Below are 25,972 nucleotides of genomic sequence, written 5' to 3'. Positions count from 1 at the left end.
GATTAATTGGGGCATAAAAGTGTGTTATATACGTCGTAAATTCGATCATTGTCGTGTTATTTTTCTCAAATCGCATGTCCTACCAGCTGAATTAATTATTTCAAATTTTAGTATATTGAAACTCCACACACTTGAATCAGAGGATAGTATCAGAAGCATTTGAAAAATGTGTCAACCGCCTACAGTTAAAAGAACAAACGGATAAAACAGCTGATAATAAGAACGCAAAAGTATACTAAGCAGAGTAAAAGATCTTTGATTTTGAAGAGCATACAAAAATGGAATAAGTTACCCTTTAACTTAAGAGCGACGGAGAACAAAACTCTTTTCAAAAAAGCTTTAACATAGTTTTTGCAACGTCAACATGAGAATTTTCCAATAGATAGGCAGTTATGATCATTGGTGTCTTATTTTTATATATAGTGGAACGAACAGCTTAATGGGAAACATCAATTAATAACCAGAAGATTAATGTAAAGTTTTGATTATTTCAATAATTATTCCTGATTATTCTGAAGTCAAGTAAACTTTAACCTTTCGGTTATATTAATAATTTACATGTTTGAAAAAAATATGCACATGGAGACTATCATGTTTGTGCAATGAATGCAGAAACATAAAAAAAATTAAACTACTGGTGGAAACGAAAAGTTTCCTTGGATGGCCCTAAATTCTTTGTTATTATTTACTATTATTATTTGTTGTTTGAGGTAGTTTTAAATAAACCACAATTTTGTTTCAGTGTCAATTCTCGGCTCGTGTACTCGATGCGCGTTTTGAGGGCTTGCTTGCACTGGCTGATGTGAAAGGCCGCCGTTTTTGATCAACTTTTCTGCTTCGGCGCAGTGAGTTTTCAAAATTTTTGAAAACTTTCTGTAACCCGCAGCAAACAAACTTACCTGACTACCGGGGTGTCAAACTTTTGGTTTTCTGAAGCCCTCTTTAATAGATTTTGACATGTTTTATCATCTTAGGTGGATTCGCATCGACTGCACTTAATTTCATACACCTCGCAAGATTGCATACACCTCTCACAAACGGAAAATATCCCATTTTTATATCCAGCCTTCCGGTAATTGTTTTTTCTCATTCTCTGTAATTCTCATGATAAATGCTTTCAGGTTCATGGTCTTCTCAGTCTAACTTGAAGTTCATTAAACAGTAGTTCATTTAAACCGAAATGAGCTCGATTTTCTCTGTCTCAACTTTTATATGTGGGGCAGTGCTACAACTATGTTATGACAAAAGTGTTTATTTTCAATGCCGGCTCCGGAGATCAAATTGATCCTTTATGATGGGAGGTTTGAATTCGCTTTCTTAAAAGCTGAAAGCTTGGCAAGAATCAAGGTTCGTTGGACTTAAAAGACGTTTTACGAAATAATGTCTTAGGTGATTGTTGATAGTTTTATACCTACATTTAAACTTGAAATGATCTCTAATTTAATAACACTTTGGCTTAGCTGAAAGGGCACGGATCCCTAACTTCAAAAACCTATTATAATTGTTCTCTAATTAATGAAAAGTTCGACTTTACGCGAATATCAAAGAATGCGAGGAATATGGATTTCTTTAAAAAAAAAGTCTGACTAAGACTTTTTTCAGAAATTTCCTAACACACATCCATATTTTCGTCTTCCTTTCATTGCATTGTTAGGATAAAATCAAAAATGGTGGTCTCAATTTATTTTCTGTCCGATTTAACTGACATTAAGATTTCCCAGCGTGTAAAATTTTTGGTTAACTAGTTGGTTAAAATTTTTGGAAACTAGTTCAATGTTTTGGGTAACTGAAAATGAAACAGATCAATTTGAGTAATTGAAAATACGGGCATTGAGAGTATGTATATAGGCATCTAGCGCAATGAAGCATAGCGATGAACTTCGACTGGCGCACGGAATACGCATTAGGATTGTACCATTTACCAATAGTTCTATCCATCACCTGCGATCTCATCACACAACACCACGAACTTTCATCAACATTGAACTAAAACTGAAGAAACAACAAAGGCCAACAAACGTCTACCATGCGGAAAAGAACTTAAGCAAATCCATTAATGCAGCGACTGGCAGGCATATCCCACAAAGAAGAATTAAAACAGTGGTTGCCCATATTCCCAGCGATGCAGTAAAGCTTTTGAAAAGAGATGAAATTCAAAGAAAACATCCAGGGACCCCAAAATAAAGCAACTAAATCATGAAGTAAACACACTGGTTCTAAGGTAAGACAGCAAAAAAATGGATCGAGTTTATATTAACACTTGGTACTCAGAGAGGTAAATGCTCTAAACTGTGGAGCCGAGTGAAAGGACTTTCGTCAAGTAAAGCTAAACCACCAGCAAACAGCCAGATACTTTGACGTTGAGAGCATTCCTCATCATGATCCAAGGAAATGCGCAAACAAGTTTAACCAACAATACACTCCGCATCCCAAGAAAAACGAAAAGTAGAAAATAAATAAACTAAGAACAATAAGGAAACTGGAAATAGAGGACAGAATGTTTGTGTAACACAGTGAAAGAAATTAATATACAAAGAAAAATAAGGCACTGCGACCGATTAGAATAGCGACAGTCCACCTACACCATCTAGGCCCATAGCACTCAGATACCTCAGACACCATAAACCTTTCTGTAAACAGTGCAGAATTCCCGAACATCTAGAAAGTTGGCCGGGTTTTACCCCTACACAAGCTTGGAAAGCCGATAGATGAATCTAGAAATCTCAGATCAATTGTACTCCTCCCCTCCATTGCAAAACTAACAGAAAAACTCCTACTTAGTTACTATATAGAATATGCACTGAAAGAACAAAAGCACGGCTTAGACCAGAGTACTCCACAACGACAGCTCCCAATATTGTCACCAACGGTATACAAAAAGGCCTTAATAAAAAAAAACCTTGCAACCGTGCAACTGTGTTCACAACCTGGAGAAAGGAGGCCAACTTTGACACACACCTCACTACCAACAATTCAACAATACCAGTAAAGTCCAAAGTCAAAGTACTTGTTGTCATCTTCGATAGTATGCTCAATTTTGGAGAAGATGTAAGGAGAACCAAAGAGAAACAACAAAAGCGCAACAACATAATGAAAAGTGTTGCTGGTAGCGACTGGGCTGCACAAGAGACACTGTGATATTTAAAGCTATCGGTGGGAGCGTCCTGAACTACGGTGCTCCCATTTGGGCTGCCACAATGGGCAATACAAATTGGACACACCTGCAATTAGCTGTTCGCTCAGTTACTGACTGTGTCAAAATGTCTGGCCGCAATGACTTACTCAATGAGGGTGAAATGCTGCCTGTTAAAGCTCACACAGAAATATTAAATATTAGCAGGGCAATTTCAAGCCGATGGTTATCAGAGCTACCGTGCTAATCATAAAACAACCTCCTCAACCAGTTTTCGTCCCATGAGACCAACCTTAAATGATACTTAGAGGGACCGCGTGAAAGAACACACACAATAAAGATCAATTATATCGCAAAGAATCCAAAAATGCACTCAAAAGTAAGCAGTGACACACTTTCCATACACGGTTGAACAATTGAACAAATACAGCAAGCAACATGACACAACTCCAGCAAAGATAGCAGAAGAACAAACGCTGCCACGAATTGCACGTATCGGATTGGCAGAACTGACAACTGGATACTGCCCCCTGCTAAACTCTTACCTGGGTACGATCTGTAACAATGCTGATAACCGCTGTCCCAAATGTGAAGTAGCACCAAATGACAAAAACCAAATTTTAAACTGCAGTAAGAACAACTCAGACCTCAAAGTGATTGACCTGTGGGAAAGACCAGTAGAGGTAGCCAATTAGTTGGACGTAATACGATCACTCTAATACGACCATACTGCTCAGAATAATCCGCCGGGAAGGTTGCCGCATCACAAACAACTTGTGGATAGGCGTTCATACTCCTATATCTATTATGGCAAAAATGCAACTAAGGTATCAGTTAAAAATGGCAATAAGCGCGAATTGCAGCTCTGTGCGACAGCTACAACAGCATCTAGGGTAATGAAGATCAAAATTGTAAAAATTGCCTATTTTGGACCTTTTCTTCAAGATGAAAGATTTTAAAATAGCGTTTTTTTTGTTAAACTGCCTCGAAACAGATAAGTGAAACTGCCTCGCAATTGTTTTAGCTACGTGTTTTGGTGCCTAACAGTATTGATAAAATTGTCTTTATGATCAAACAGTGGTCAGAAACAAATTCTACGCACTTTCTGACTTGATGTATCCATAATGATGTGATATGACAAGTTGTTAAATAAATGGGTTATACATTTATACCCAGAAATAACGCAGACAAAAATCCATTTGATTGTGGAAAAAATTTTCTTAGTCGCTGTTGCAAACCGTCTTTATATTTCCGCTTAAACGGATAATCACAAAGAAGATTGAGCTAGTTTTTTTTAAAGAAGCTTATTATGTTAACCGTTATCATCCGTCATTCTGAAGTCCATATAGGATCATGAATGGCCATTTTTCGTCGGAGAACTAGCAAAATTGAAAAGGTTGAAGAAATGTTCAAAGGGGTTACCGCAAGAAATCAGCTATTTGCAAAAATTGTTCATAGCTTTAGAATCTGAGTATTTGGTTTGATTGCAGAAAATAGATTTTCTTGAAAAATTTGTTAGCAGCAAAAATCTGTTAAATTGTCTATTGATTGCATGGATTTGCGAACGCGTTGTGGTGCGTTCATTTTTGGCTCGCTAGGAGGTGGACACATGAACTATGTGGTAGTCGAGCCAAATGGAGAACTGTGAGTATGCCAAATAGATCTCGAAAACCCACCGACAAATGGCCGTGGTCAATGTGACGAAGTGTAAAATAAATTGTACAGCCTTTTCCAAACGGGGAACATGGAATTCCAGGAACTCTTTTCACCCATATATGCCAGCGAAATTCGGAAAGTGAACACCATTCCGGAGAGGTATTATTTCACGACATCAAGCTAATTGGAACAGTGCGTGCTATAAATTATGATCTGGACAAATTTAGAAACTTGCACATATAAAACCCTTCTTTTGTCTGGTCACTGGAACTTGGCGCACTAAAAGTGTGCACCAAGATACAATAAATATACCAAAGTACGAACTATTCTGAAGATACAATAAATATACCAAAGTACGAACTATTCTGAAGAAACAATAAATATACCAAACTACGAACTATTCAGAAGAGACCGGAACTTTAAAAAAAACCTCAAAAATTGCGAGATTGAGTCTACCTATTTGTCAAAAAGAATCTGAAAGCTGATGTCAATAGTACTAATAACAAAGTTGAAGATTTCTGTGAAATATGTATGCTAAAAATTTACCATGGCCGACAAACTACTTTTTTGGCCTTGCTACTATCCACCGGATGCGTAACAGGACGTTGGATTGAGAAACCACCTATTTGAAATTACCGATTAAATTCCGACGAGTGGTCCGAATAGACAGTATGGTTAAAATAAGTGATAACTTCATTCAGTATGATATTGATTTCTCGAATGAGACTACACATGCCGACGTAAAAACGGACCCTACCCGTAAGAATCACTAACTTGGCCGAATATTTAAAAGTAGATGGTAAGTCGTAATCAATGAATAATTTAAAGTGGAATACAGAAAAAATAAAAAAGTAACCGGATCAGTTTTGGTCTCTTACTCGACAGCACTTACTTTAGATTTATCGATATTGAGAACCCAAACAATGCTATGGAAGTTCCTCCATGGAATTTATGGACAATATTAGACTCAACATACCCGATGACTCGAGTCTGGATGACCTCAGCTGATCCGATGTACATGACTCCCGAACTGAGACTTCTACTGAAAAAATGAAGAAAAATGAACTGAAGAACGGTACCGTGAGGCGATGCGTTGAAATGAACTGAAGAACCGTATCGTAAGGCGATGCGTTAAAATGAAATGAAGAATGGTACCGTGAGGCGATGCGTTAAAATGAACTGAAGAACGGTATCGTAAGGCGATGCGTTAAAATGAACTGAAGAACGGTACCGTGAGGCGATGCGTTAAAATGAACTGAAGAACGGTACCGTGAGGCGATGCGTTAAAATGAACTGAAGAACGGTACCGTGAGGCGATGCGTTAAAATGAACTGAAGAACGGTACCGTAAGGCGATGCGCGTAAAAATGAACTGAAGAACGGTACCGTAAGGCGATGCGTTGAAATGAACTGAAGAACGGTATCGTAAGGCGATGCGTTAAAATGAACTGAAGAACGGTACCGTGAGGCGATGCGTTAAATTGAACTGAAGAACGGTACCGTGAGGCGATGCGTTAAAATGAACTGAAGAACGGTACCGTGAGAGGATGAGTTAAAATGAACTGAAGAACGGTACCGTAAGGCGATGCGTTAAAATGAACTGAAGAACGGTACCGTGAGCCGATGCGTTAAAATGAACTGAAGAGCGGTACCGTGAGGCGATGCGTTAGAATGAACTGAAGAACTGTATCGTAAGGCGATGCGTTAAAATGAACTGAAGAACGGTACCGTGAGGCGATGCGTTAAAATGAACTGAAGAACGGTATCGTAAGGCGATGCGTTAAAATGAACTGAAGAACGGTAGCGTGAGGCGATGCGTTTAAATGAACTGAAGAACGGTATCGTAAGGTGATGCTTTAAAATGAACTGAAGAGCGGTACCGTGAGGCGATGCGTTAAAATGAACCGAAGAACTGTATCGTAAGGCGATGCGTTAAAATGAGCTGAAGAACGGTACCGTGAGGCGATGCGTTAAAATGAACTGAAAAACGGTATCGTAAGGCGATGCGTTAAAATGAACTGAAGAACGGTACCGAGAGGCGATGCGTTTAAATGAACTGAAGAACGGTATCGTAAGGCGATGCGTTAAAATGAACTGAAGAACGGTACCGTGAGGCGATGCGTTAAAATGAACTGAAGAGCGGTACCGTGAGGCGATGCGTTAAAATGAACTGAAGAACGGTACCGTGAGGCGATGCGTTAAAATGAACTGAAGAACGGTACCGTAAGGCGATGCGCGTAAAAATGAACTGAAGAACGGTACCGTAAGGCGATGCGTTAAAATAACTGAAGAACGGTACCGTGAGGCGATGCGTTGAAATGAACTGAAGAACGGTATCGTAAGGCGATGCGTTAAAAAGAACTGAAGAACGGTACCGTGAGGCGATGCGTTAAATTGAACTGAAGAACGGTACCTTGAGGCGATGCGTTAAAATGAACTGAAGAACGGTACCGTGAGGCGATGCGTTAAAATGAACTGAAAAACGGTATCGTAAGGCGATGCGTTAAAATGAACTGAAGAACGGTACCGTGAGGCGATGCGTTAAAATGAACTGAAGAACGGTACCGTGAGGCGATGCGTTAAAATGAACTGAAGAACGGTACCGTAAGTCGATGCGCGTAAAAATGAACTGAAGAACGGTACCGTAAGGCGATGCGTTAAAATGAACTGAAGAACGGTATCGTAAGGCGATGCGTTAAAAAGAACTGAAGAACGGTACCGTGAGGCGATGCGTTGAAATGAACTGAAGAACGGTATCGTAAGGCGATGCGTTAAAAAGAACTGAAGAACGGTACCGTGAGGCGATGCGTTAAATTGAACTGAAGAACGGTACCGTGAGGCGATGCGTTAAAATGAACTGAAGAACGGTACCGTGAGGCGATGAGTTAAAATGAACTGAAGAACGGTACCGTAAGGCGATGCGTTAAAATGAACTGAAGAACGGTACCGTGAGCCGATGCGTTAAAATGAACTGAAGAGCGGTACCGTGAGGCGATGCGTTAGAATGAACTGAAGAACTGTATCGTAAGGCGATGCGTTAAAATGAACTGAAGAACGGTACCGTGAGGCGATGCGTTAAAATGAACTGAAGAACGGTATCGTAAGGCGATGCGTTAAAATGAACTGAAGAACGGTACCGTGAGGCGATGCGTTTAAATGAACTGAAGAACGGTATCGTAAGGTGATGCTTTAAAATGAACTGAAGAGCGGTACCGTGAGGCGATGCGTTAAAATGAACCGAAGAACAGTATCGTAAGGCGATGCGTTAAAATGAGCTGAAGAACGGTACCGTGAGGCGATGCGTTAAAATGAACTGAAAAACGGTATCGTAAGGGGATGCGTTAAAATGAACTGAAGAACGGTACCGTGAGGCGATGCGTTTAAATGAACTGAAGAACGGTATCGTAAGGCGATGCGTTAAAATGAACTGAAAAACGGTACCGTGAGGCGATGCGTTAAAATGAACTGAAAAACGGTATCGTAAGGCGATGCGTTAAAATGAACTGAAGAACGGTACCGTGAGGCGATGCGTTAAAATGAACTGAAGAACGGTACCGTGAGGCGATGCGTTAAAATGAACTGAAGAACGGTACCGTGAGGCGATGCGTTAAAATGAACTGAAAAACGGTATCGTAAGGCGATGCGTTAAAATGAACTGAAGAACGGTACCGTGAGGCGATGCGTTAAAATGAACTGAAGAACGGTACCGTGAGGCGATGCGTTAAAATTAACTGAAGAACGGTACCGTAAGGCGATGCGCGTAAAAATGAACTGAAGAACGGTACCGTAAGGCGATGCGTTAAAATGAACTGAAGAACGGTATCGTATGGCGATGCGTTAAAATGAACTGAAGAATGGTACCGTGAGGCGATGCGTTGAAATGAACTGAAGAACGGTATCGTAAGGCGATGCGTTAAAAAGAACTGAAGAACGGTACCGTGAGGCGATGCGTTAAATTGAACTGAAGAACGGTACCGTGAGGCGATGCGTTAAAATGAACTGAAGAACGGTACCGTGAGGCGATGAGTTAAAATGAACTGAAGAACGGTACCGTAAGGCGATGCGTTAAAATGAACTGAAGAACGGTACCGTGAGCCGATGCGTTAAAATGAACTGAAGAGCGGTACCGTGAGGCGATGCGTTAGAATGAACTGAAGAACTGTATCGTAAGGCGATGCGTTAAAATGAACTGAAGAACGGTACCGTGAGGCGATGCGTTAAAATGAACTGAAGAACGGTATCGTAAGGCGATGCGTTAAAATGAACTGAAGAACGGTACCGTGAGGCGATGCGTTTAAATGAACTGAAGAACGGTATCGTAAGGTGATGCTTTAAAATGAACTGAAGAGCGGTACCGTGAGGCGATGCGTTAAAATGAACCGAAGAACAGTATCGTAAGGCGATGCGTTAAAATGAGCTGAAGAACGGTACCGTGAGGCGATGCGTTAAAATGAACTGAAAAACGGTATCGTAAGGCGATGCGTTAAAATGAACTGAAGAACGGTACCGTGAGGCGATGCGTTTAAATGAACTGAAGAACGGTATCGTAAGGCGATGCGTTAAAATGAACTGAAGAACGGTACCGTGAGGCGATGGGTTAAAATGAACTGAAGAACGGTACCGTAAGTCGATGCGCGTAAAAATGAACTGAAGAACGGTACCGTAAGGCGATGCGTTAAAATGAACTGAAGAACGGTATCGTAAGGCGATGCGTTAAAATGAACTGAAGAACGGTACCGTGAGGCGATGCGTTGAAATGAACTGAAGAACGGTATCGTAAGGCGATGCGTTAAAAAGAACTGAAGAACGGTACCCTGAGGCGATGCGTTAAATTGAACTGAAGAACGGTACCGTGAGGCGATGCGTTAAAATGAACTGAAGAACGGTACCGTGAGGCGATGCGTTAAAATGAACTGAAAAACGGTATCGTAAGGCGATGCGTTAAAATGAACTGAAGAACGGTACCGTGAGGCGATGCGTTTAAATGAACTGAAGAACGGTTTCGTAAGGCGATGCGTTAAAATGAACTGAAGAACGGTACCGTGAGGCGATGCGTTAAAATGAACTGAAGAACGGTACCGTGAGGCGATGCGTTAAAATGAACTGAAGAACGGTACCGTAAGGCGATGCGCGTAAAAATGAACTGAAGAACGGTACCGTAAGGCGATGCGTTAAAATGAACTGAAGAACGGTATCGTAAGGCGATGCGTTAAAATGAACTGAAGAACGGTACCGTGAGGCGATGCGTTTAAATGAACTGAAGAACGGTATCGTAAGGTGATGCTTTAAAATGAACTGAAGAGCGGTACCGTGAGGCGATGCGTTAAAATGAACCGAAGAACTGTATCGTAAGGCGATGCGTTAAAATGAGCTGAAGAACGGTACCGTGAGGCGATGCGTTAAAATGAACTGAAAAACGGTATCGTAAGGCGATGCGTTAAAATGAACTGAAGAACGGTACCGTGAGGCGATGCGTTTAAATGAACTGAAGAACGGTATCGTAAGGCGGTGCGTTAAAATGAACTGAAGAACGGTACCGTGAGGCGATGCGTTAAAATGAACTGAAGAACGGTACCGTGAGGCGATGCGTTAAAATGAACTGAAGAACGGTACCGTGAGGCGATGCGTTAAAATGAACTGAAGAACGGTACCGTAAGGCGATGCGTTAAAATGAACTGAAGAACGGTACCGTGAGGCGATGCGTTAAAATGAACTGAAGAACGGTATCGTAAGGCGATGCGTTAAAATGAACTGAAGAACGGTACCGTGAGGCGATGCGTTGAAATGAACTGAGGAACGGTATCGTAAGGCGATGCGTTAAAATGAACTAAAGAACGGTACCGTGAGGCGATGCGTTTCAATGAACTGAAGAACGGTATCGTAAGGTGATGCTTTAAAATGAACTGAAGAGCGGTACCGTGAGGCGATGCGTTAAAATGAACCGAAGAACGGTATCGTAAGGCAATGCGTTAAAATGAGCTGAAGAACGGTACCGTGAGGCGATGCGTTAAATTGAACTGAAAAACGGTATCGTAAGGCGATGCGTTAAAATGAACTGAAGAACGGTACCGTGAGGCGATGCGTTTAAATGAACTGAAGAACGGTATCGTAAGGCGCTGCGTTAAAATGAACTGAAGAACGGTACCGTGAGGCGATGCGTTAAAATGAACTGAAGAACGGTACCGTGAGGCGATGCGTTAAAATGAACTGAAGAACGGTACCGTGAGGCGATGCGTTAAAATGAACTGAAGAACGGTACCGTAAGGCGATGTGTTAAAATGAACTGAAGAACGGTACCGTGAGGCGATGCGTTAAATGAACTGAAGAACGGTATCGTAAGGCGATGCGTTAAAATGAACTGAAGAACGGTACCGTGAGGCGATGCGTTGAAATGAACTGAAGAACGGTATCGTAAGGCGATGCGTTAAAATGAACTAAAGAACGGTACCGTGAGGCGATGCGTCAAAATGAACTGAAGAATGGTACCGTGAGGCGATGCGTTAAAATGAACTGAAGAACGGTACCGTGAGGCGATGCGTTAAAATGAACTGAAAAACGGTATCGTAAGGCGATGCGTTAAAATGAACTGAAGAACGGTATCGTAAGGCGATGCGTTAAAATGAACTAAATAACGGTACCGTGAGGCGATGCGTTTCAATGAACTGAAGAACGGTATCGTAAGGTGATGCTTTAAAATGAACTGAAGAGCGGTACCGTGAGGCGATGCGTTAAAATGAACCGAAGAACGGTATCGTAAGGCAATGCGTTAAAATGAGCTGAAGAACGGTACCGTGAGGCGATGCGTTAAAATGAACTGAAAAACGGTATCGTAAGGCGATGCGTTAAAATGAACTGAAGAACGGTACCGTGAGGCGATGCGTTTAAATGAACTGAAGAACGGTATCGTAAGGCGATGCGTTAAAATGAACTGAAGAACGGTATCGTGAGGTGATTTGTTAAAATGAACTGAAGAACGGTACCGTGAGGCGATGCGTTAAAATGAACTGAAGAACGGTACCGTGAGGCGATGCGTTAAAATGAACTGAAGAACGGTACCGTGAGGCGATGCGTTAAAATGAACTGAAGAACGGTACCGTAAGGCGATGTGTTAAAATGAACTGAAGAACGGTACCGTGAGGCGATGCGTTAAATGAACTGAAGAACGGTATCGTAAGGCGATGCGTTAAAATGAACTGAAGAACGGTACCGTGAGGCGATGCGTTGAAATGAACTGAAGAACGGTATCGTAAGGCGATGCGTTAAAATGAACTAAAGAACGGTACCGTGAGGCGATGCGTTAAAATGAACTGAAGAATTGTACCGTGAGGCGATGCGTTAAAATGAACTGAAGAACGGTACCGTGAGGCGATGCGTTAAAATGAACTGAAGAACGGTACCGTGAGGCGATGCGTTTAAATGAACTGAAGAACGGTATCGTAAGGCGATGCGTTAAAATGAACTGAAGAACGGTACCGTGAGGCGATGCGTTAAAATGAACTGAAGAACGGTACCGTGAGGCGATGCGTTAAAATGAACTGAATAACGGTACCGTGAGGCGATGCGTTAAAATGAACTGAAGAACGGTACCGTAAGGCGATGTGTTAAAATGAACTGAAGAACGGTACCGTGAGGCGATGCGTTAAATGAACTGAAGAACGGTATCGTAAGGCGATGCGTTAAAATGAACTGAAGAACGGTACCGTGAGGCGATGCGTTGAAATGAACTGAAGAACGGTATCGTAAGGCGATGCGTTAAAATGAACTAAAGAACGGTACCGTGAGGCGATGCGTTAAAATGAACTGAAGAATGGTACCGTGAGGCGATGCGTTAAAATGAACTGAAGAACGGTACCGTGAGGCGATGCGTTAAAATGAACTGAAGAACGGTACCGTAAGGCGATGCGTTAAAATGAACTGAAGAACGGTACCGTGAGGCGATGCGTTAAAATGAACTGAAGAACGATACGGCGAGGCGATGCGTTAGAATATACTGAAGAACGGTACCGTGAAGCGATGCGTTGAAATGAACTGAAGAACGGTATCGTAAGGCGATGCGTTAAAATGAACTGAAGAACGGTACCGTGAGGCGATGCGTTAAAATGAACTGAAAAACGGTATCGTAAGGCGATGCGTTAAAATGAACTGAGGAACGGTACCGTGAGGCGATGCGTTAAAATGAACTGAAGAACGGTACCGTGAGGCGATGCGTGTAAATGAACTGAAGAATGGTATCGTAAGGCGATGCGTTAAAATGAACTGAAGAACGGTACCGTGAGGCGATGCGTTAAAATGAACTGAAGAACGGTACCGTGAGGCGATGCGTTAAAATGAACTGAAGAACGGTACCGTGAGGCGATGCGTTAAAATGAACTGAAGAACGGTACCGTGAGGCGCTGCGTTAAAATGAACTGAAGAACGGTACCGTAAGGCGATGCGTTAAAATGAACTGAAGAACGGTATCGTGAGGTGATTTGTTAAAATGAACTGAAGAACGGTATCGTAAGGCGATGCGTTAAAATGAACTGAGGAACGGTACCGTGAGGCGATGCGTTGAAATGAACTGAAGAACGGTATCGTAAGGCGATGCGTTAAAATGAACTAAAGAACGGTACCATGAGGCGATGCGTTGAAATGAACTGAAGAACGGTATCGTAAGGCGATGCGCTAAAATGAACTAAAGAACGGTACCGCGAGGCGATGCGTTAAAATGAACTGAAGAACGGTACCGTGAGGCGATGCGTTAAAATGAACTGAAGAACGGTACCGTGAGGCGATGCGTTAAAATGAACTGAAGAACGGTACCGTAAGGCGATGCGTTAAAATGAACTGAAGAACGGTACCGTGAGGCGATGCGTTAAAATGAACTGAAGAACGATACGGCGAGGCGATGCGTTAGAATTAACTAAAGAACGGTACCGTGAAGCGATGCGTTGAAATGAACTGAAGAACGGTATCGTAAGGCGATGCGTTAAAATGAACTGAAGAACGGTACCGTGAGGCGATGCGTTAAAATGAACTGAAGAACGGTATCGTAAGGCGATGCGTTAAAATGAACTGAAGAACGGTACCGTGAGGCGATGCGTTAAAATGAACTGAAGAACGGTACCGTGAGGCGATGCGTTTAAATGAACTGAAGAACGGTATCGTAAGGCGATGCGTTAAAATGAACTGAAGAACGGTACCGTGAGGCGATGCGTTAAAATGAACTGAAGAACGGTACTGTGAGGCGATGCGTTAAAATGAACTGAAGAACGGTACCGTGAGGCGATGCGTTAAAATGAAATGAAGAAAGGTACCGTGAGGCGCTGCGTTAAAATGAACTGAAGAACGGTACCGTAAGGCGATGCGTTAAAATGAACTGAAGAACGGTACCGTGAGGTGATGCGTTAAAATGAATTGAAGAACGGTATCGTAAGGCGATGCGTTAAAATGAACTGAAGAACGGTACCGTGAGGCGATGCGTTGAAATGAACTGAAGAACGGTATCGGAAGGCGATGCGTTAAAATGAACTAAAGAACGGTACCGTGAGGCGATGCGTTAAAATGAACTGAAGAACGGTACCGTGAGGCGATGCGTTAAAATGAACTGAAGAACGGTACCGTGAGGCGATGCATTAAAATGAACTGAAGAACGGTACCGTAAGGCGATGCGTTAAAATGAACTGAAGAACGGTAGCGTAAGGCGATGCGTTAAAATGAACTGAAGAACGATACGGCGAGGCGATGCGTTAGAATGAACTGAAGAACGGTACCGTGAATCGATGCGTTGAAATTAACTGAAGAACGGTATCTTGAGGCGATGCGTGAAAATGAACTGAAGAACGGTACCGTGAGGCGATGCGTTAAAATGAACTGAAGAACGGTACCGTGAGGCGATGCATTAAAATGAACTGAAGAACGGTACCGTAAGGCGATGCGTTAAAATGAACTGAAGAAACGGTACCGTGAGGCGATGCGTTAAAATGAACTGAAGAACGGTACCGTGAAGCGATGCGTTGAAATTAACTGAAGAACGGTATCTTGAGGCGATGCGTGAAAATGAACTGAAGAACGGTATCGTAAGGCGATGCGTTAAAATGAACTGAAGAACGATACGGCGAGGCGATGCGTTAAAATGAACTGAAGAACGGTATCGTGAAGCGATGCGTTGAAATTAACTGAAGAACGGTATCTTGAGGCGATGCGTGAAAATGAACTGAAGAACGGTATCGTAAGGCGATGCGTTAAAATGAACTGAAGAACGGTACTGTGAGGCGATGCGTTAAAATGAACTGAAGAACAGTATCGTAAGGCGATGCTTTAAAATGAACTGAAGAACGGTACCGTGAGGCGATGCGTTAAAATGAACTGAGGAACGGTACCGTGAGGCGATGCGTTGAAATGAACTGAAGAACGGTATCGGAAGGCGATGCGTTAAAATGAACTAAAGAACGGTACCGTGAGGCGATGCGTTAAAATGAACTGAAGAACGGTACCGTGAGGCGATGCGTTAAAATGAACTGAAGAACGGTACCGTGAGGCGATGCATTAAAATGAACTGAAGAACGGTACCGTAAGGCGATGCGTTAAAATGAACTGAAGAACGGTAGCGTAAGGCGATGCGTTAAAATGAACTGAAGAACGATACGGCGAGGCGATGCGTTAGAATGAACTGAAGAACGGTACCGTGAATCGATGCGTTGAAATTAACTGAAGAACGGTATCTTGAGGCGATGCGTGAAAATGAACTGAAGAACGGTACCGTGAGGCGATGCGTTAAAATGAACTGAAGAACGGTACCGTGAGGCGATGCATTAAAATGAACTGAAGAACGGTACCGTAAGGCGATGCGTTAAAATGAACTGAAGAAACGGTACCGTGAGGCGATGCGTTAAAATGAACTGAAGAACGGTACCGTGAAGCGATGCGTTGAAATTAACTGAAGAACGGTATCTTGAGGCGATGCGTGAAAATGAACTGAAGAACGGTATCGTAAGGCGATGCGTTAAAATGAACTGAAGAACGATACGGCGAGGCGATGCGTTAAAATGAACTGAAGAACGGTATCGTGAAGCGATGCGTTGAAATTAACTGAAGAACGGTATCTTGAGGCGATGCGTGAAAATGAACTGAAGAACGGTATCGTAAGGCGATGCGTTAAAATGAACTGAAGAACGGTACTGTGAGGCGATGCGTTAAAATGAACTGAAGAACAGTATCGTAAGGCGATGCTTTAAAATGAACTGAAGAACGGTACCGTGAGGCGATGCGTTAAAATGAACTGAGGAACGGTATCGTAAGGCGATGCGTAAAATGAACTGAAGAACGGTACCGTGAGGCGATGCGTTAAAATGAACTGAAGAAAGGTATCGCAAGGCGATGCGTTAAAATTCTCCACTCAGAGGTTGGTTTCAACTACCGACTGATATCGATTTCGAGGTTCATCCCGAGCTGCTTATGAGCAAATCCGTTTGTTCCTTAAGCAGTCGCGTAATAAAAGTTCCCAGTGATTTTCAAATGCCCATTTTAAATTATTTACTCCTTCAGTATAACTTTAGCTCAACTAGTCTAAATAGATTTTGAAAAAAAAATACATAATGTTCAAATAATAGCTAATGTTTTTAATGGTTTCGCTAATTTGTGTTTTCGCAATGTTTGTAATTTGTGGCTCGTAATTTGTTGAGTTTTTCTGCATCTTTAGTCCGTTCCTATGGCTTAATCTTGCCAAAAACAGGTCCTATTAGTTTCATTATGCCTTTAAATAAATTTTATCAAGAATTATTTCGTTAAAAGCTAATGATTTTTAAGACTTTTGAAATAATTTGGTTTAAAAAGAGGTTGATTTTTGAATTTAGCCTCATTACTTCATTTTGTCGACTTGATACTTAGTCTCATTACGCTCTGCTGTATAGTTAGGAAAAAGAAAATTTGTGTTGTTAAGGTTTTATCTGATTGCTTTTTGACGCTGTTACTAGGTGTAACTTTTAAGTTTAGATGTTTTAGAGTTTTTGCCGTGTAATTTTTGTTTTTCTATTTTTGTGGTTGTTTTTTTTCTCGTAGTTTTTTAATGGCAGATCTCGTTGTAATGAGGCAAGTTATTATTTAATTCAATTATTAGTTTGGTTGTGTAACAAACTTTTTGTCGTACTTTCACGTAGAAAGTTAACAGCCAGATCTGATTCATATGGATTGACATTGAAGTGTTTAACTTCTCCTCATAGGTGTGATATTTATATGTTCAATGAAAAAATCAAAATCATATGGTTAAAAATGTGGAGATTGCAAATGCTCCAAATCAAAAATTAACCTATTCCATCAGAGTTCTATCATCTAAGAACAAATTAATATTTTTCTCAGATGTGTGATAAAGCGTTTTGTGCTACGGACAGACGCACGTAAGCCGTCTTTTGAATTAAACTTGAGGTTTCCAAACTGAAGAAACTGTAATATCTGAGACTCATTTCCATTGACTTTGGTTGTATTGTTTAGTTTTGTTTTCTCTTTTCAGTGAAACGGAGCAACGAGAATTTAATCATTAAATGGAAACAAAATGTGAAGTGAGCAACAGTGAGAGAGAAAGTTCTGGTGTATGCATTTGCACGGAGTAAAATGGAAGATTTTCGTTGTGCGTCTTGTCAAATTCAGCGCGATCTTGCACAAGTTTCTGCGAAATCATGCGACTTGTGATATGATGCTATTCCACTGCAACCTAGCCGACTGAAATCCCAATTGATTGAACGAGACAGGAAGAGTGTGGGCTATTTGTTGCGTTCTGATATAAATTCGATAAGTTTATAGCTTCAAACTGATGGAGCTTTGATGGTGTTCGAATTTAATTTAAGAGATAAACATTCATAAACATTTGAGAAATGGTTTGAAATATCTGCTCATTGGTACTCGATTCAATGGTTGTTGGGAATCTTTAGGTTTTGGGTTATAATATTTGAAACACGATCATGCAATTTTTTATATATATGCCTAGTATGTGTACGATTGATTTCATATTAATTAATATTCCTTCCAAATGTTTTCGAAAAATAAAATACAAGGCCCACTTTGTGTTTGAGTTGTTTTATTGCGACAGTCTCTTCGTGGGAAACAAGGAAAGCTCCAAAGAAAAGCTTGTCAAGTTTTTCTGCAGATGTGTGTGAGGAACCTAAATAACGGGCGACAACATTTGGCCTTATGCATTTGGGATATCTTGAAAATAAGCTCTGTCATTAAGATATAGACTGTTTATTTGCTTTGGGAACGATTTATAGATAGATAGATAGATTTATTTAGCTTTTTCGTATAAATACAATAAAGCGAGGATGATCAACGGGGACAACAAGTTCCTCTTTTCAGATCACCCTCTCATAGTGGTAGCACAAAACAATAATATACTTTGCAGAACACAAGGTAGTAATACAGTTGACAGAACAAAAGACAAAATTATGGAACATCGATTATTTGGAGCGGTTGCAATAAACATATTCAACAAGTTCAGAATTATTACAGATATAAGAGTATTTCAATTTGTGACAAATGTCGGAAAGGTTGTTCCTAGTGACATTTTCTACATAATCAGGTAACACTCTAATTAATCTAAGCTTATTATATAGAACAGAACCTACAATTTGAACTGAATTTCTCTCAACTTTACTCTTTTTAAACGGAATATTTGCAAATTTGATGTACTGTTTCGTGTATTAAAATCTTCTTTTTGTTTTTGAAACATATCGTTACAAAACTTAATACAACGATGTCCATTTAGATGTTTGAGAGCAAACTTGAGCAAATCATATAAATGCAATTCGTACACAGAGAGTATTGTATTGTTTATAAACAGGTCATTACAATTGTCCCGCTTTTTTCGGAAGTGTATTATCAAACTTTTTTTTGTAATCGAAAAATGGAAAAGAGTGAAGAATAGCTGCAACTCCCGTAGACAAGTATGCCATTTGGAATTATTGAATTTACATTTGTACTGTTGTAGTTTAATAATTTACTTCTGGGAACATAGTGCGAGTTTCAAAATAATCTCACACTGCCTGCTAAGCTTTTTTACATAGGAATTGTGAGTTTTAAAAGTTAGTTTTGAGCCCAAACGTTTCCCGATATATCTACATGTATTATCAACTGAAAACATGCTTGTTTTAAATCTTGAAAAAAAAACCATTCAATTGAACACTAAAACGGATATGAACCCACGCTTCGATTTAAATAACCAATATGTACATATTGGTTATTTAAATCGAAGCGTGGGTTCATATCCGTTTTAGTGTTCAATTGAATGGTTTTTTTTTCAAGATTTAAAACAAGCATGTTTTCAGTTAACCAATCATTTATATTTTTAAGATGTGATGCTACGTCGTTAATAGAACAACCAATTGCTTCAATATTAGTATCGTCTAGAAACAAAGCAACTTCAACGTCTTTACAGTCGTACGGCAGGTCATTTATGTGGATTATGAATAGTAGAGGCCCTAATTTTGAGCCCTGGGGAACACCACATTTTACTCTTTTCCACGAGGAGCTTATTCCATTTAATTCTACTCTTTGCATTCTGTTCCCAAGATACGATTAAAACTCAGACAGACGCGTTCCTCGTATCCCGTACAATTCCAATTTACTTATTAAGTTGTCATGATAATTGTATCATACGCTTTTTTGAGGTCTAGGAAAAAACTGATGTTTTTCTGATTTGGGTGTATTGTTTCTGTTAGCTGAAACAATGCATCAATAGTGCTGTTTTGTTTTTAAAACCAATCTAATTAATATCAATAGATTAAAATATTCGATGAATGAATATAGTCGGTTGTAATGACTCTTGGAAAATCTTGCTCCATACGTGTAAGAGATATTGATCTAAAATTGTTTTCATCAAGTTTGGAAATTCTTTTTGAAACGGAAAAACATAGCATTCGATGTTGCATCGGGAAAAACGCCTCTACCGAACGAAAGATTAGTTAGGTACTTAGGTATGCTGCTGTTACCGAACCAGAAGTTTTGATTAAAACATTGAGATTGTCGTCCCCTGACGATGACGTGTTGTCTAAGCCTTGAATGATTTTCGGACGCACTTGTTTTAAATGAAAACATGGAATACGTACTGCTCTTTGATCTGAGTCTGGTATTCTTTTTCAGGTCTTGTTAAGTTTGAACCTATATTGATAGAGAAGTCATTGAAAGAGTTTGCAATATCTACTTGACTGGGTTCCTTGATATTTTTTTGACAACTGGATAGAATAGGAAATACCTCGGATGCATTTGTTTTCCCTTTGGTTTCATTCAGAAATTCGTATGTTTGTCTTGAATTGCCGATACATTTGCCAAATTTTTGATGATAAAATTATTTTTTGGTTGTTTTTTTATTTTTAGGATTATCCCTCGCTTTCGTGAAAGCAGGAGGCGTTGATTCACATTTGTTCTCTTTCCATTTTCTGTGAGCTTTGTTTCGTGTTGTTTATAAGTTTTTCAGTTTGTTACAAAACCAATGTGGACATTACTTTTTTTTTTATTGTAATTGGTGCATATACATTTGTTACCTCTAAGAAAAGTCTATTAAAATTATTACAGATTTCGTTTACCTTGCTTTGACTAAAAGTTGCTCATTCGTTATTTTGCAGAAATTGGTTCAAATCATTGACATTTTTTTACTCGCTCCGGGCAACTTAAAAAGTTGGTATCTTTGTCGTTTTTCATTATTTGTCGTTTTTTCATTATTTGTCTTTTTTTGCGAATTTTGAACTTGAATTGCACTGGATAGTGGACACTGAAATTTTGGTGTTGAAGAACTTGCCCTTCTCTTTTAATGTTTTGGAATAGAAAATGATCTAAATAACTTGATGATGTTTGTCACGCTTGATAATATGAATCGGAATTGCTTGTATAATGTCTCTACGATGCAAATTCTCAAAATTGGTGAATGCTGAATTAAATATTCGCCATTTTTGGCAATTGATCGATTGATAACCGGATTGGAATCAATTGTAGGAGTGTTCACTTCATCACATGCAATGGTCAAAAAAATATGAGAATCTCTTTTGAAAACACATTGAGGACAGTGTGCTAAAATTTAGGAATAATTATAGCAAGCGATAATTAGATGAAGTTTTTTTTAATGCGGAATCAACTTTGGAAGTTTATTTTGAAAGTGTTTTAACCTCAGAATGATAGTAGAATTATTTGGCAGCGCGCAATAGGTGAAATCGATCTGGGCAAAATTAAACAGATCTTGGTATTATGAATTCCTCGTTGAAAGCAAATTTTAAATATTAATAGCTGCGATATATGAGCTTGCTTTTTGGCCCGTTTTTTGCTGTTTCACTATCAAAAGAATCTGGATTGTATTGAGACGCTCCCTGCTTGCTCGAGTAGGAGTATTGGTAATCTAGTGCGACTTCTCTTTAAAAAGATGTAAAGTCAAATATGCGTGTGAGGAAAAATTATTTTCATTCATTATTGAACAAAATTGAAATTGTGTCAAAAAGGGATCTTGTTCATGCCAGTTTGTGAAACATGCAAATAAATATTCATAAGGGTTTGATTTTTTTCATTACACGTCTAGTTTCGAATATTGGGTGACTCAAATGGTCTCTTTATATTGAACTTTTGGAGTGGGAGTTATATAATTGATTTTCATAATTTTAGTTCTTTAATTTTTCTAATTGATTCAGTTTATTGAGTTGCTGGCCGCGGCTTAAATTAATTTTACTGCGAGTCGATTGCCGATTTTTCATTTCTTGGCAAAAGTTTGCCTGGCCCCTTTTTGATTCTCCGATTAACTTTTACGTCCATAACTTCGTGTTTTTCGGAAGTTTGCTGTGAGAGTAGTGGCTTTGTTATTGCTGATTTTTAAAACATGGCAAAATGTTCAGGCGTCTGGTTTTTGTAATGTTTTTAGTCAAAGGTGGATGTTGCCATAATTATTAGCACGTAATTGTACTTTTGGGAATATTTTTTTTATAGGTTTCAAGTTTTTCTTTTTTACAATGGGCTTTGCAGTTATTAATCGTGGTGGTTTTTTGTCGGGACGTTACAACACGTAGAGATTTTCTTGTATTTATGTATCTTGGTATATATGTATGTATATATTGTGATATACCATTTAGTGAAAATAAACAGTTTTGTCTGATCGCCTGCTCTGTTCAAAGTGATGCTTTCCCTGTCGCAGTTTATAAGCAACTTTAAGAAAATATATTTTTGCTTTTATAATTTTTCTCTTTCTCTGTTCTTCGTTTCAATTAAAATTATTTAATGAAATGAATAATTAATATAGTTTATTGAGCTGTTGGCTTGGGCTTAGGTCATTCTAGTTCTAGTCGATTCCTAACTTGTCCGACAAATATTCAGTTAGTGATAAAACATAATTTGATATACCTGTTACTTTTCCATTGTCGGATATGCAAAGGTCTGTCATGCTTGCAGATTAATCCAAAAGTGAAGCATCTCTTTGACTAAGTAATGATTGTTATAATTATAGAAAATTTTCCGTCATAGCATATACAATAGAGGTTTCTGCAGTCATTTCGTTCAAGAAGCTGCTACCTATTTTTTGGGTATGATGTATTTGGCGGTATGATATATTAGAGCAGCTGGTTGCTCATTGATTGCATGTCAACACCATTATAGTGAGAGTAAAGTTTGGGACGTTTTCGGGTTGCGACCCCACAATCTCTTAATTGATTGCAATCTTGTGCTCTCCACTGAGCCAACTGGTCCATATTTCGAGAGTCTTACTATGCTCTCTTATATTGAGCTATAATTTCAAGCTCCATCTTATGATCACAACTTGTTTACTAGAGTGTATACTCCAACTTGATATGTTAAGAATTTTTTCTTGCAATGGTTTACTCAATTCAACCCAGACAAATTCGGAGAAGTTTGCGGTTTTTTTTGGCACTCAAACACAATTTCGCCGCCGTTGCTAACTTTGGTTCTGGATGATTTGGTGTTTAATAAATTGTACCTGACTTGATAATTTTTCTGAAATATCTTTTTCTTGCAACCACGTTTCTATGAGAATGTGTTTTGTTGATGTTGCGATACTAACGAAGAAGGGTGGGGTGGGGGGGGGGGGGGGGGGGGGGTTGCCTAAATTTTTGTCAATTTTGCTAAAATTTGTTAAAATTTTTAGGAATAGTATCGTTGATTTTATTTTTAAAGACAAACAAGCATTGTTGATTATTCTGATTGAATTTTTTGATCAAAAACTCTGGATAAATATTTCAAAATTCAGCCTTTTTGATCAAAAACAGCCCGAAAAAAGCTACTTTTGTCCACCTTAATTAAATTTACCGGTAGTACACCCCCAAACAACACTAATACGGTCTTTGTAGACTCAAAAAGGGGCTATTCCTACTTCAACTTCCGCTGAGAGTGCTCTGTACTTAAAACTTTGCCGTTTTTTGCTAACTTTACTCGTTGATTATCAAAAATGCACAATTTATTTTCAACTATTAAATTATCTATCTACGACATTAAAAAAAATTGTTTCTAACTGACAATAAGCAATAGCAGGGCTAGTTTTGGGCCAATCTTGGACTGTTACAATCCAAAAAGAATTCGCATTGTAATCAGTCGGTCTTTTTTTTTGGATAAAAGACATTTTTTAATAATAAAGAACAGAACATATCAAATCAAAGCTCAGGAGTGATAGATCCAATTGGTCTCCTAAGCAGCTCCAAGCTAATGCATTTCACTTGAAAGTTTCCGATCGTTTCGATTTTTAAAAGTAATTGATTTTTAAATAAATAATGGCTTAATGATCTTTTCCTCTTTTTTTTCCTTAATTTGGTCAACTTGTAGCTTAGTGCCAGCAAAACAATGCTTCTTCATTCTACTGATTTAAAATTTAGTATCGATTGCGCTTTTAAGACTGAAGTTATTTTTTTCTGGCTTTGACACTACTAGATTTTAGATTAAAAATATTAAGAAATTTTTTTTATTTTTATATTTTTGCCAGTTTTTCACGTTTTCTGGTCACATTATCACATTATTGACAGTTCTCATATCACATTATTAGCGTTCAAGATAAAACACAATTGAACATAGTAAAATCCTGAAAGATATAGATTATCGTTTTAACGGCCTCGACACTTCTTTCTTGAAGAAATTAATTGAATTTTTTCATTTTGTCTTTAACTGTCATTTTACTTTGTCGTTTTGGTCGTATGAAATTTCCTGTATAGTGGTAGGTTTCACTGGTTTTTCATGGATGAATAGATGAGCCTATATTCTGATATTAGTAGATAGCTGATGGCTTTCATGACTTAAAAAAATAGTTTTCCAAAACTGAAAAAAAAACTTTCAACTTCGCAAGTTTCTTTTTATTTTTCTTTTTGTTACCTAATCTCGTTAATTACAGGTCAAATATGACATTATGGGTGTCAAGGGGAGGTGTCGAAAGGGATTGATGTACCAAAATCTCTTTTTTTAAGGATGCGTTTTGACCTTACTGACTTCGACACCGGTTCTTCACAAAAAAGTAAATTAATTTGATTTTTTGTCATATTTGACGTTCTTTTTGTAGACGCAAGACATATTCTGGATAATTGCAGGTCTCAAAAGCTTCCTTTGGATAAATAAACGACCCTATTTAAATATTTCATTTTGTAATTAATGTCTTTCATGACTTTGGATATAGTTTTGTTTCGAAAAAAAATCAAAATTATTACCTACTTTTGCCCTTTCCTCTTTTTTGTCTACTTGTTACCTAGTCTCACTAATAAATGGCCACATACTACATTATCGGTCTTTGAAGAAGGCGCAATCGAATATATTTTGATGGCCAAAATATGGGTTGACGGTTTTGAGAGCGTTTTCTGGCAAGTTTCAATTGAATTTTTGTTTGTTTATTTGTTGTTCTTTTTAGCCGCTTACAGAAATGAAAAAGTACAGTTTATAATGTCCTTCTAAAGAAACATTGGTAGTTGTAAACCTTTGGGATTTTTTACTTGATTTCAAATGGTTTTCATTACTTTGAAATTAATTGTTTTAAAAAATAAGCGAATTTTTTAACTTTACTGTTTTTTTCTTTTTTCTCTAACTGTTACCAAACCTTTTATGGACTGGTCCATATCTTTTCTGGTGATTTTTAAGTTATTTTGTTTAGTTTTAGGTTTATCTGACCGTATGTTGACTTGGTTATTAAATTTTGTTTTTTAAAACGGACAAAAAGTTTTTGATGTAATTAATGTTTGTTGTTGTTGTTGTTTGATTTTACTGTTCGTCTTGACTCGCTTTCTTAATATCGGCATATCACAGCAATCTAATGCTTCAATTTTTACTCCACTGAGTTATATGCTTGGGAGGCTATCTTATCGTTCACACACAATTTTTTGGAAAATACTTGGGCTTTTTTGGGTTTTTTGGGATTCCCAAAAATTAATTTTTTGGTTATTCTATCTGTTCCTCATTTGGTAGATAATTGTCAAAATTGTGGATGGGTGGGGTCGGAACCTTATGTGCCATCGCACATTACCGAGCCGCCTTGTTGTATTGTATTATTACATGTCTACCAAGCTCTCGCAGCTATTTTCTGACAATCTGCCAGCTATGTTCTATTTCATCTTTATTTCTCGAAAACTCGTGTTTTCAATACATGGAGCAGTAGGGAACGTACGCAGTTCCTCGGATATCATGGAAATCCACATTTAATCGGAAAGGTATGTTTGATAGCAGAATATATACTACTAACCAGGCTGTTCCAGGTTTGTCATGATAAACAAGTGTCTATCATTTCATTACAGAATCTCAAACTCATCAGTAGTTTATATAGCATGTGCAGTTTCAAGGTCAAGTTGACGTGTGGATTCCTTGCCAAGATTATAACAGATCACTCAATCAATACAGTAGATGCAACTTCAAACCTGATTCAATCATCCACCAAAGTGATATTCATTAAAGATTTATTGCTCTGAATCTCTTAAAAAAGTGTTGCTACTGTCTAACTAAGGAAGTCACCTTTTAGTTATTTAAAACATCTTTTATATGAAGAAACATGCAACTCCTTTGAAGCTATGTTTCATTATGCTAGCCTGAAATTTTGCTCTAGATTCAAGGTTCGTTAGTCCTTTTCAAGTAATTTGAGTCAGAAATATGAAAATCAGATACAAGAAATTGAAATACAATTGAATCTCTATCTGCCTCAGATCTCTCTGCGGAATTAAACCCTGAAACTTGTCAAAAGCATGCATAGGAAAATTATAGGAACATCGGT

The 25,972-nt window shown here is 38.7% G+C and overlaps 2 protein-coding genes and 1 long non-coding RNA gene across 7 annotated transcripts in view; 2 read left to right on the top strand and 1 right to left on the bottom strand.

Moving 5' to 3' along the window:
- Positions 1-25,972, bottom strand: part of LOC142345834 (uncharacterized) — a 183,821-nt gene that overhangs the window by 110,117 nt on the left and 47,732 nt on the right. The gene's annotated exons all lie outside the window — the stretch shown is intronic.
- LOC142345441 (uncharacterized) lies at positions 1,126-17,792 on the top strand. Its single transcript, XR_012759324.1, has 2 exons — positions 1,126-1,347; positions 17,276-17,792. It is a non-coding gene; the product is annotated as an uncharacterized LOC142345441 (long non-coding RNA).
- The window catches only part of LOC142345833 (serpin B6-like), a 330,456-nt gene continuing 329,951 nt past the window's right edge, over positions 25,468-25,972 (top strand). For all 5 annotated transcript variants that reach the window (XM_075398239.1, XM_075398234.1, XM_075398238.1 and 2 more), the window contains exon 1: positions 25,468-25,643. The gene's annotated coding sequence lies outside the window, so the exon portion shown is untranslated. The remainder of the gene's footprint in view (positions 25,644-25,972) is intronic.

This window comes from Convolutriloba macropyga, chromosome 9 (assembly GCF_964194025.1).
Source record: "Convolutriloba macropyga chromosome 9, txConMacr16.3, whole genome shotgun sequence".
Taxonomy (NCBI): Eukaryota; Metazoa; Xenacoelomorpha; order Acoela; family Convolutidae; genus Convolutriloba; species Convolutriloba macropyga.
Note: the sequence above shows the minus strand (reverse complement) of the source record. Positions and strands in the feature narration are given on the sequence as shown.